Source organism: Aethalodelphis obliquidens, unplaced genomic scaffold (genome assembly GCF_003676395.1).
Source record: "Aethalodelphis obliquidens isolate GAN/ISIS:26980383/991018 unplaced genomic scaffold, ASM367639v1 scaffold13, whole genome shotgun sequence".
Classification (NCBI taxonomy): domain Eukaryota; kingdom Metazoa; phylum Chordata; class Mammalia; order Artiodactyla; family Delphinidae; genus Aethalodelphis; species Aethalodelphis obliquidens.
Window position 1 is genome coordinate 34,860,018 of NW_020837957.1, and position 12,013 is coordinate 34,872,030.

Here is a 12,013-nt window from a genome sequence, read left to right on the forward strand (position 1 = left end):
TATTGAGTAGAGTTTCCTGTGCTATACAGTAGGTCTTTGTTAGTTATCTATTTTATATATAGTGTGTATCTGTTAATTCCAATCTCCTGAGATGACTTTTTAAAATAAATCATTCCGTAAGAGACAGTACCAATTGTCAAACTGTGCTCTGAAATTATGAATTCTTCACATTTTCATTCTCGATGTCCTGGTAATTTTTCCAATTGTCATCAGTCTCTTTATCAGTAAGTTCATTCATGGAACTTTATAGAAAAGAAATCCCATATTGTGGTAATCATTTGTCAATATATATGTATAGCAAATCATCATGTTGTTCACCTTAAATAAATATGTCAATTATATCTGAATAAAGCTAGAAAAAAAAGAAAAGGGACTAAGGCCGAAACCCCAAATTAAATACATATTATCTCAACAATAGATAAGGCTGAAATTTTAACTCATGAGAAAATTAAAGTTGGGGTTTTTTTTCCAACCAATAAAGAGATTTTAATTTCAGTTTAGTAATGGTATGGGAGAAAAAAAAAAAAACACTTTTGCATAAATCCTCTTTGGATAACAATGCCTATTAAGAGATGAGGTATTTCTATTGTTAAGAAGAAACAACATACCCTAAATGGAGTCACCTGTGTTAAGCCCGCGTCACCATCACCAAACCAGTTTATTACCTAACCTAATTGCAGTCTCACCTTCCCAGAAGTGAAACCTTTAACCAGTCAACCTATAATTAGCTGGTTGGCACTGAGGGAGGTAATCCCTACAGGCCCTCTGGTTCCCTTTAGGAGGGTGACCTTGCCTGAAACAATGCATTCTTTACAATTAACTTCCTTTTCTCACAGCCCTTCCACCTTTAAAAACCTTTCCTTTTTTACAGTTTAGAGGAGCTCCCATCTATTTGCTAGATGGGGTGCTGCCCGATTCATGAATCATTTAATAAAACCAATTTGATACTTGAATTTACTCAGTTGAATTTTTGTTGTTTTACATTATGCAGCCAATTTGGAAGATGATATTCCCACTGCCTTCAAATACTTTCCTGTAGTTAAGGGTCGGTAGGAAATTGAGTAAGATGGGAGACACTTCCTTATTGCAAAATATTAGAAGTTGGAGAGGTTGAAAGGCAAGCTCTGCATTCTCAGGATTCTTTAAAATGTCTCAGTATTTTATCAGTGGAACAGGATAGAAAGCCCAGAGATAAACCCACACACATATGGTCACCTTATCTTTGATAAAGGAGGCAGGAATGTACAGTGGAGAAAGGACAGCCTCTTCAATAAATGGTGCTGGGAAAACTGGACAGGTACATGTAAAAGTATGAGGTTAGATCACTCCCTAACACCATACACAAAAATAAGCTCAAAATGGATTAAAGACCTAAATGTAAGACCAGAAACTATCAAACTCTTAGAGGAAAACATAGGCAGATCACTCTATGACATAAATCACAGCAAGATCTTTTTTGACCCACTTCCTAGAGAAATGGAAATAAAAACAAAAATAAACAAATGGGACCTAATGAAACTTCAAAGCTTTTGCACAGCAAAGGAAACCATAAAAAAGACCAAAAGACAACCCTCAGAATGGGAGAAAATATTTGCAAATGAAGCAACTGACAAAGGATTAATCTCCAAAATTTACAAGCAACTCATGCAGCTCAATGACAAAAAAACAAAAAACCCAATCCAAAAATGCGCAGAAGACCTAAACAGACATTTCTCCAAAGAAGATATACAGACTGCCAACAAACACATGAAAGAATGCTCAACATCATTAATCATTAGAGAAATGCAAATCAAAACTACAATGAGATATCATCTCACACCAGTCACAATGGCCATCATCAAAAAATCTGGAAACAATAAATGCTGGAGAGGGTGTGGAGAAAAGGGAACACTCTTGCACTGCTGGTGGGAATGTGAATTGGTTCAGCCACTATGGAGAACACTATGGAGGTTCCTTAAAAAACTGCAAATAGAACTACCATGTGACCCAGCAATCCCACTACTGGGCATATTCCCTGAGAAAACCAAAATTCAAAAAGAGTCATGTACCAAAATGTTCATTGCAGCTCTATTTACAATAGCCCGGAGATGGAAACAACCTAAGTGCCCATCATCGGATGAATGGATAAAGAAGATGTGGCACATATATACAATGGAATATTACTCAGCCATAAAAAGAAACGAAATTGAGCTATTTGTAATGAGGTGGATAGACCTAGAGTCTGTCCTACAGAGTGAAGTAAGTCAGAAAGAAAAAGACAAATACCATATGCTAACACATATATATGGAATTTAAGAAAAAAAATGTCATGAAGAACCTAAGGGTAAGACAGCAATAAAGACACAGACCTACTGGAGAACGGACTTGAGGATATGGGGAGGGGGAAGGGTGAGCTGTGACAGGGCGAGAGAGAGGCATGTACATATATACACTACCAAACGTACGGTAGATAGCTAGTGGGAAGCAGCCGCATGGCACAGGGATATCGGCTGGGTGCTTTTTGACCACCTGGAGGGGTGGGAGGGAGGGAGACGCAAGAGGGAAGAGATATGGGAACATATGTATATGTATAACTGATTCACTTTGTTATAAAGCAGAAACTAACACACCATTGTAAAGCAATTATACTCCAATAAAAAAAAAGTCTCAGTATTTTGATGACCCTTATCAGTTTAATCTTTTCCCTTTAGTTAACAAAGTAACTCAATCATTTCATATTTTGTTCACAGCCAATTGTGGAAGAGAATCTCTCCTATTCAACTCAGAGACTTTCAGGGAACATGTGTCTGGAGAATATTTTAGAAACATGAGACATGATTGTACTTAAAATATGACAGTTTACTGTTAAGAAGAGAGATCCATAACCTTGGTCTTTTTTTTCCTGGATGAAGTCAGGAAAATGCCAGTCTTAACCTGGCATTTTAAGTCTTATCAAACAAGTTGTAGGTGGTGAATTAAGTTACCATAAATTTCTGTTTGGTGCTGGGAAAAAAGAAAAAGATCCTGGATGTTTGGAGGGGGGTTGTTTGTTTGTTTGTTTTCACCTCAAAATGATCAAAAATTGCTCTGGCGTGTCATTTCTAGTCAAAGTTAGTGTTTTTGAATAATAAATGTGAAGAAACTTGAGGTCCACCATGACTTTCACATTTATGACTCAGAGATTTATATGTAAAAGAAAACAGTTGTAAATATGACTTATGCAGATAATTATCTCCTCCTCATTTCTCCTTAATTGTAGGGATCTATTGTCAGGGAGGGGGAAGTTTCCCTTCTACCCCTCTTGAGTTCTTGTGGCTGACCTAATAATCACATTGACACGAGACAGATTAACAGGAGAAAAAGAAAAATTTTAATTCATGAGCGTGGAGGCCTCATAAAAATGGGAACTAAGAAGTGGCCAGAGCAGACAGTTTTTATACTTTTTAGACAAAACAAAAAACAAATTTGTGAGGAATTGATAGGACAAAAAAACTTAGGTTTTGGGTGCCCAATGAGTGAAGCATCTAAATAGAGTTTGGGATTGGGGTAGTGAATTAAAGAAGTAACAATGTTTTTTATACAAGCTTCTTGGCCCCAAAATTTATATCTAGTTTATGAAGGGTGTTCTTCTATCTCCAGATACAATGAGTGCACCTTTCACATGAGAGATTTATTAAGTAACTTTAATTCAAAATGTCAGTATGCCACTGAAGCACATTTTGGGACAGTCTACCCTGGGCCACAACAGTTCCCTCCTCTGAAACATACCTGGAAGACTCACATATTAAAGCTGAGCTGCTGACTGCAGAGAGAGAGAAAGTGTTAGTAAAGTCCTCCATTTCACTGAATAATTTTCTTAGTTCTGAGGTCAGTTCAGTTAAACAGTTATATCTCATTTCAGGAGGCAGTGATGCAGATGGGCTCCCAAAGCTAGTCCTATGGTACAAACAATCAGGCCTTTAATAAGAGGCATTTATATGGAAACAAAAGAAAGAACAATGGTTAATGATTGGAGCAGATTATAAGCCAGTTTCTGAGCCCAGAGGGCAGTCAGTCAAAAAGATTTCTAGATGTCAGTGTCATGCATCTTTTGCAGTTTGAAATGTCTCTGATGATGTCATTGGGTGTTCAGGTGAGCTTTCTGAGAGACTCATACAGAAACAGGCACAAGGATTGTTTAAATGTGAGCTGTTTGTGGTAATTTCTCTGAAGTTTATATCAAACCATCTAGCTTCAGTTTGCAGGATTTCAGAAAAAAGGCAGTTTTAGTTCTCGATGATTCCAAATCAAAAGGATGTGAGAAGACTGGAAATGTTAGAGAGTTATAGCCAGATTTTGGAGGAAACTAGAAAAATTCAGGATCCAGTCCAGTTTTCAGGAAATAACAAAACCTCAAGGAATATTAATAGCACTAGAATCTAATATCCACAAGTGTGTATTATAGTTTCTATTGAAACATAATTTTTCTCTCTAAAATCACCCTCATTTCTATCAAAGATAGCCAAATTAAAACTGATTTGTTTGCAAAATAAGTTTAGATTTGATAAACTTGGTCTGATTATGTATATAAGTACAGCAAGAATAGCGGTTGGCCATATAGGTTCTTTTATTATTTTTAATTTTTTTAAATTTTTAAAAATTTTTGGCTGCATTCCGTCTTTGTTGCCTCGCATGGGCTTTCTCTAGCTGCGGTGAGCAGGGGCTACTCTTCATTGCGGTGCCCAGGCTTCTCATTGTGGTGGCTTCTCTTGTTGCAGAGCACGGGCTCTAGGCGCAAAGGCTTCAGTAGTTACAGCACGTGGGCTCCGTAGTTGTGGCTCGCGGGCTCAGTAGTTGAGGCTTGCGGCTCTAGAGCGCAGGCTCAGTAGTTGTGGCACACGGGCTTAGTTGCTCCGTGGCATGTGGGATCCTCCTGGACCAGGGATCGAACCCGTGTCCCCTGCATTGGCAGGCAGGTTCTTAACCACTGCGCCATCAGCAAAGTCCCCATATAGGCTCTTTTAAATCTGCTGTGCTTGAACTTTTCATAATGAATTTCCAGATTGAACTTTAAATGCTTCTCAAGGCCTGGAAACCACATCAAAGACTTACCATCAGACTCACCTATAATACCTGTGGATTTGGGTGAATTTCTCTCTTCTTGAGGTCCCCAAAATATCCTGAGGTTCCTGCACCTGCCAGGAAGTGACCTTCCTTACTCACCTGATAAGGCTGCCGGGAATCCTGTAAGTAAGGTACCAGGCTGATTTTCCAAGGGGCTTTATTGGCTCCATAAAGTCAACCTTTGTTCCTTCAAACTGTCTAGTCATATCTGAGTCTACATGTCTGAGTTTCATATATGACATTCTAGTCAACGCCTTGGTAATATAACTAAATGTTTCCAATTGTGTCCTTTTATAAGGAGAACAGATTCTTATTGAACTTATGCAATAACTATATTGCCAAGAAAATAATACTTACTGAGAGTTTCTGAATTCTGAAGTGATCAGGTATGGAGAAAAAGATAAATGTTTCAATTCTGCTTACAAAGGTATAATTTACTAAGTTGCTGTAAGTCTTTAAAAAAGTCCTTGTATCTAGAAAACAAAAGATTTAAAAAACAGTAATATTTGAGGCAAAAAGTCATAAAAATTATAATCATATTCATCAGTTCATTCAATCCTATGTAATTAATCCTTGTTCTGCTTGAGTCCAGTTTTTCCATTAGATCTGTCAACCTTGCCTGATGACTGAGGGTGATAGGGACAGTGATAATTCCAAGAAGTTTGCAAGGCATTTTTTAAGGCTCTTATGAATTGCCTAGTGAAGTCAATGTCTTGATCACTGAAGGCTGTTGAAGGTATACCCAAGTAGGAAACATCTTTCCATTTTTTTGCTATTATGAGGGCATCGGACTTGCAGCAAGGGGAGGCTTTAACCCATCTGGAAAACATACACATCATAATAAGTATGTTTTGATAACCCATACTAAGTATCCGTTGAATGAAGGCCAGTGCAGGTGTTCAAAGGGTCCAGAGGGAAGAGGTCTGAGGCCTCTGGGGACAAAAATAGTTGGTTTTTTCTCCAGGGTTATGGACCTGACAGGTCAGGCATTGTTGGTAGACTGTTTCTGCAATTTTATAGAAGTCTTCCCACCAATGTCTACTTACAACTTGAGTCATCTTAAATGCACTATGGTGGGTGAAGGAATGCAAAACAAAAAAAAAACAAAAAAAACAAAAAATGAGGTTTGTCTGGAAGCTGGAAGAACAAAGCAGCCATCTTGGGTTTCCTATGGCCCTGACCGTTGTTTAATTTACAGCTCCTGTTTATCCATCTTAATTTCTCTGATTCAGGAGCAGACTGTTGCCATGTTATAAGGCCATCAGGATGGCAAAAGTCAGGCAATAAGGGATCAATTTTTTTTGCAGAAGTAGAATAGACTTCATCTACATGTGCCATAATCTTTACAGATTCTGTTGTTGTTGCCTTTGCGTGAAAGTCAAAGCATTTCCCTGATACTTAAGTTCAGTCCTTTTAGTGTGAGCCTCAATTTTGATAACAACATTTTATGCCAAGACATATAAGACTTTCAGGAATTTCACATAGTTTCTGGAACATGTATATTACATACCTATACAGACTCAACATAAAGAAGGCTTAACATTACTTCTTGACAATGCTTCCTACGTAATTTAACATATCAAATGCACTAATTAATTTAATATATTTTTATAAGGAGAGAGAACAAATCTTTGAGATATTTCAGGGGCCCTCTGAAATACCTTATATCTCAAAGTTAGTTCTAAGTCAAAAGGACTCATTTAGATTTGATTTGGGGGAATTTTGTCAAAAATATCAAAAAGGTTTTAAAACACTTAGTCAAATAAGCCACTGTGAAACAATGCTTAGTCATATATTTAACCAAAATAATAAAGACTTCATAGGCAAATACAGAAAGTTACATAGTCCAGAGCAAAACTTATCTCTTTTAATATTGAGAGGATTTGGTTTACTTAAGTAATCAAAGAACTGATAAATACAACATAGAACATAAGTGATTATTTTGACAAGACATAAGATTTTTTTTTCTTCCCCTAGGCAGATTACTTAAAGAACAAGTTTTCATAATCTCTTATTGTCAAGAACAGAACAATAGGAAAAAAAAAAAAGAGAAAAAAAAAAACCAACTTCGTTCTTTTAACAGAGAAAAAACAAAATTCCATTTTACACCAGTTTACTTTTGACATTAAAACTTATTTACTTAATTAAATTCATTCCAATCTTACTCAGTCCTGACAACACATAAAATTCCTTTCTAGGGGCTTCCCTGGTGGCGCAGTGGTTGAGAATCTGCCTGCCAATGCAGGGGACACGGGTTCGAGCCCCAGTCCGGGAAGATCCCACATGCCGCGGAGCAGCTGGGCCCATGAGCCATGGCCGCTAAGCCTGTGCGTCCGGAGCCTGTGCTCCGCAATGGGAGAGGCCACAACAATGAGAGGCCCGCGTATCGCAAACAAAACAAAACAAAACAAACAAACAAACAAACAAAAAATTCCTTTCTAAAGATTCCTTTACAAATATTTACAACTTTTTATGCCCATTTTAGTTTGTCCCTTGTTTTCCTTCCCATTTAGAATTAACCAGCTTTAGGATAAAATCACTTTCTATTTCTTTAACAAAAACATCTCCATACCTTATACATTTTCTTACTCAAAAACACATCCTATTTCTATTATTACACTGTTGGTTTTAACCACATATATTAGTTAGAATTCTTAATCCTTTGAAATCTTAATTTTTTAGTGAAAATAAAGAAGTGAACAATTGTGAACTGTATTAAAATTTTGTGTCTTGGCAAACTTATAAATACATTTTATAATTTCTAGAAACATACACTACTTCATAGTACAAGCTTTCAATAAAGCACAAAACATATTTACTAATAGACCCAAACATACTTAGTCTCTCTAATAAGAGGTCAAAAGTAGGTAAACTTAGACTTGTTTGGCAATTAATGTTCTAGTATCTTACCTTATTTGGAAATGATCTAGACATTCAATGAATTTCAATCATTTAACTTAGCAAAACTCAAAGGGTGTAAATTACCAAAGAGATTTAGGAAATTACATAGACATATCATAAAACAATTATTGTTAAAAAGTTCACCTAAAAAGTCTTATCTCATTTACATCTACTTAGTTCATTTGTTCTTTTTTTTTTTTTAATCATTTATTTTTGGCTGTGTTGGGTCTTCGTTGCTGCGTACGGCTTTCTCTAGTTGTGGCAAGCAGGGGCTATTCTTCATTGGGGCATGCAAGCTTCTCATTGTGCTGGCTTCTCTTGTGGCGGAGCATGGGCTCTATGTGCATGGGCTTCAGTAGTTGTGGCGCGTGGGCTTCAGTAGTTGTGTCACGTGGGCTCAGTAGTTGTAGCTCACGGGCTTAGTCGCTCCGTGGCATGTGGGATCTTCCTGGACCAGGGCTCGAACCCATGTCCCCTGCATTGGCAGGCAGATTCTTAACCACTGTGCCACCAGGGAAGCCCAATTCATTTGTTCTTAATAATCATACATAGATTACTCATGAAAATTTCATGAGACATTAAAGCAGTTAGTCATTATCAAGTGTTTTATTTTTCTGACAAAATTTGCAACAGAGACAAACATTTGCCCTTTGACTAGCAAACCTAGGTAGAACAAAAGTTATTTATATGCATTATATTTAATGCTAATTCTGAAGACATGCCTATATTAATTAAATAAACAAGCTTAAAATTAGCTTTTATTTACTAAAGAATATCCTAGATCACATAAACTTGAAAAACATTTGAGTTAGTTTTTATTATATTTTAAAGATTTTTTTATATGAGTGCTTGTTTGTTTAAGTCAATTAAATAGAACTCATAAATTAATTTTGGCAATACCATGCAGAGGTAGAAGGATACCATATTTATAACATACACATATAGACATATAGAAAGACACAACAAGAGATCTCATAGTTTCCATTTTAAAACTTTAGGTACAATACAAAACTCACTAGTTTATAAATAACAGTTGGAATAGCTAGGATTATTCCTTCAGATGGCTAAAGTCTTTTATTATTTGTGGAGAAGACTATTAAGATCTGTATTTGTTGTTGACAAGCAATTTTAAGGAGGCTATTTGGGCAAGAGAGTACTTTTAACAGCTTGTGTTGAAAAAGGCCTCTTTCCCTTTTCTTTCCTTTAGTTTCAGATCTACCAATTGAGCTAATCTGGGCTCAGTCTCAGAGGATGTGGGCTGTGTCTACATTTCAAAGACATGATAAGATTTATAACTTTAAGGGACAGAGAAAGAAAATGTAAGTTTTCTCTTAGGAGTTTTGTAGTATATTTGTCTGTTGTCATAAGTCTTAAGGTAATTTTTTTTTCTCAACAGGACAATTTTGCTCCAGTATCTTGATCTTTTATAATATCTACAAGATATTGAGAAATTTGAGAGAAACAGGCAAGGCCTTGGGACTGGTAAAGTTAGATGGGCCTTGACTTGTTTCTAGTGTTGTACTGCTGGTTGTGTAGACATTTGCAAGACAGACAGTTGTTTCTATTAACCCTTGAATATTGGACTCCAGCTGATTTATTTCCCGATTATTTGTAGGAGGGCCTGGGAATTGCTGAGGAGACAGGGCAATTTTTAAGAAGGGGAATTTATGTTGGACTTTTGTTTTCAGTCTGATTTTTGTTCTTTCTTCTTAATAAGGGCCACTTATTATACTTATCTTTTTCTCCTTTCAGTTTGATCCTCCCGTAAGTACCAGTGTGATGGTTGTTTATGAGAGCTCTCTCTCAAAAAAAAACCAAAATTCCTTTAAAATATAGTCAATTAGCCAAAGATGCAAGAGGCATATTCTCACAAGAGAATATGTAGCCCTCACAAGATCCAGAAAGTTCACTCTCGGAGATAGTCTAAGAAAGTAAAAGCCTTTCATTACTATAGGCAGTAAGAATGGTACAGTGGAAACAGTGCCTCTCGTGTCCCACAAAAATGTGGGGTTCCTCACAGCCATAGACCCACTAATTTATGTCATCAGGCAGTTGCTACTGGAATGGGACTTTTCCAGCATTAACAAGAAACAAAGTTTGAGTTGATAAACGCCCTTTACGGGACTTCCCTGGTGGCGCAGTGGTTAAGAATCAGCCTGTCAATGCAGGGGACACTGGTTCCAGCCCTGGTCCGGGAAGATCCCACATGCCGCGGAGCAACTAAGCCCATGTGCCACAACTACTGAAGCCCGTGTGCCTAGAGCCTGTGCTCCGCAACAAGAGAAGCCACCGCAATGAGAAGCCCATGCACCAAAATGAAGAGTAGCCCCGCTCGCCGCAACCATGTGCAGCAACGAAGACCTAATGCAGCCAAAAAAGAAAAAAAAAGGGCCCCTTATGAACTTGGACCCCTTATAACAAAATCCCCTGAAAGCTGGGATGGCCAAACAAAGAGCATGCTCATTGTGACTTCGTGTCTCAGAACCCTAGTCTATTCAATGGGACATCAGATGCACCCTAGTAAGTGCACCTTCTGCATGGTGGAAACCAGAGAGAATATTCTCACTGGACACAAAGCCAACTCTCCAGACATAGAACAAGGAAGAAGGAAAAACCTCATCTGTTTTTTATATATAGGAACCACAGCAAAGTCTATCTAAATACACACCAGTCTGATGAGAACTGTTAACTCACCAGTCTGTACGATCAGCTTGCAAGCAGACTTATAGGACCCATGCCTGCGGTCTGCCCTGTTTCTTCCTCATTATGACAAACAACACAATAGACAGAGACAAAGAAAAAGTGACCCTCTCTGGGAAGAAAAGAATCCCCAAGAGTCGCTAAGTCCAAGGGACTAGCTCCACAAATATTTTCTCCCACTAATCTAAATTGAGAGAGAGAGAAAAGGGGCTTTCACCGCTTTCCCTTCCACCAGACCTTGCAGGCAGAGATCTGGGAGGCTGACGTGGTAAGAAATCTTACCTTCTGTTGGCCTTTGTCAAATGTCCAGGATTTCTCAGTTGCAGCAGCTTTAAGGCAGGAAACAAGGTCCAGCCAGCTCCTGCCTGACTCGCCAACTGTTAGAGAGGGGGGAATTGCCCCCTCTACTCATCTTGAGTTCTTGTGGCTGAACTGATAATAACATTGACACAAGACAGGTTAGCAACAGAAAAGGAGCAAATTTTAATTCATGAGCATGGAGGTCTCATAAAATGGGAACTAAGAAGTGGCCAAAGTAGGCAGCTTTTATACTTTTTAGACAAAGAAACAATACATTTTGTGAGGAATTGATAGGACAAAAAAACTTAGGTTTTAGGTACCCACCCAGTGAGTGAAGAATCAAAACAGAGTTTGGGATCGGGGTAGTGAATTAAAGAAGTAACAATCTTTGTTTATACAGGCTTCTTGGCCTCAAATTCTGGAGACAAGGGAGGCCTACCTCCAGATGCAGGGCGTGCACCTGCTTTCAGGGAGACAGAAAGCAGGGTCGGAGTATCCCTCTTGCATTGGCTATCTCTTAAGTAACTTTAATTCAAAATAATCAATATGCCACCAAGGCACATTTTGGGGTATACTACCCTGGTCCCCAACTTTATGATTCAGGTCATTATGATTCTAAATTCAGAGCCTGGAAAAAGAGAAGCTTTAGAGGTTAAGTTGATCTGCACAATAAAGAGTTAAAAAAAACTGGGAAAGAAAAGAGAACTGTTGGAAAGTTAGATGAAAAGAATGACATAGCTGAGTTCAATCCCCACCCCACCTCCCTCCACCTACCACCTGAGTAAATGAATATTTCTATGTTTTCTCAACTCTGAGTCTTGCTGGGAGGGAAGATCCTTCAGATCAAGTGTAGAGTAATATTTTTATGAAGTAAAATGAAATTCACAGTTAGTGTTCAAACATCTGTTTAAGCTTTAGCAAAAGATGCTACCCAAAACGCTGACAATTCAATTTGTTATTCTTTTTTTTTTTGCGGTACGCGGGCCTCTCACTGTTGTGGCCTCTTCCATTGTGGAGCACAGGCTCCGGA

At 37.9% G+C, this 12,013-nt stretch overlaps 1 long non-coding RNA gene across 1 annotated transcript; it reads right to left on the minus strand.

Annotated features, from left to right (window-relative positions):
• Nucleotides 1-4,867: 4,867 nt before the first annotated feature.
• LOC113624538 (uncharacterized) lies at nucleotides 4,868-12,013 on the minus strand. The gene is made up of 3 exons (XR_003434379.1): nucleotides 10,966-12,013; nucleotides 5,440-5,555; nucleotides 4,868-5,046 (listed from the first exon to the last, which is right to left on the minus strand). It is a non-coding gene; the product is annotated as an uncharacterized LOC113624538 (long non-coding RNA).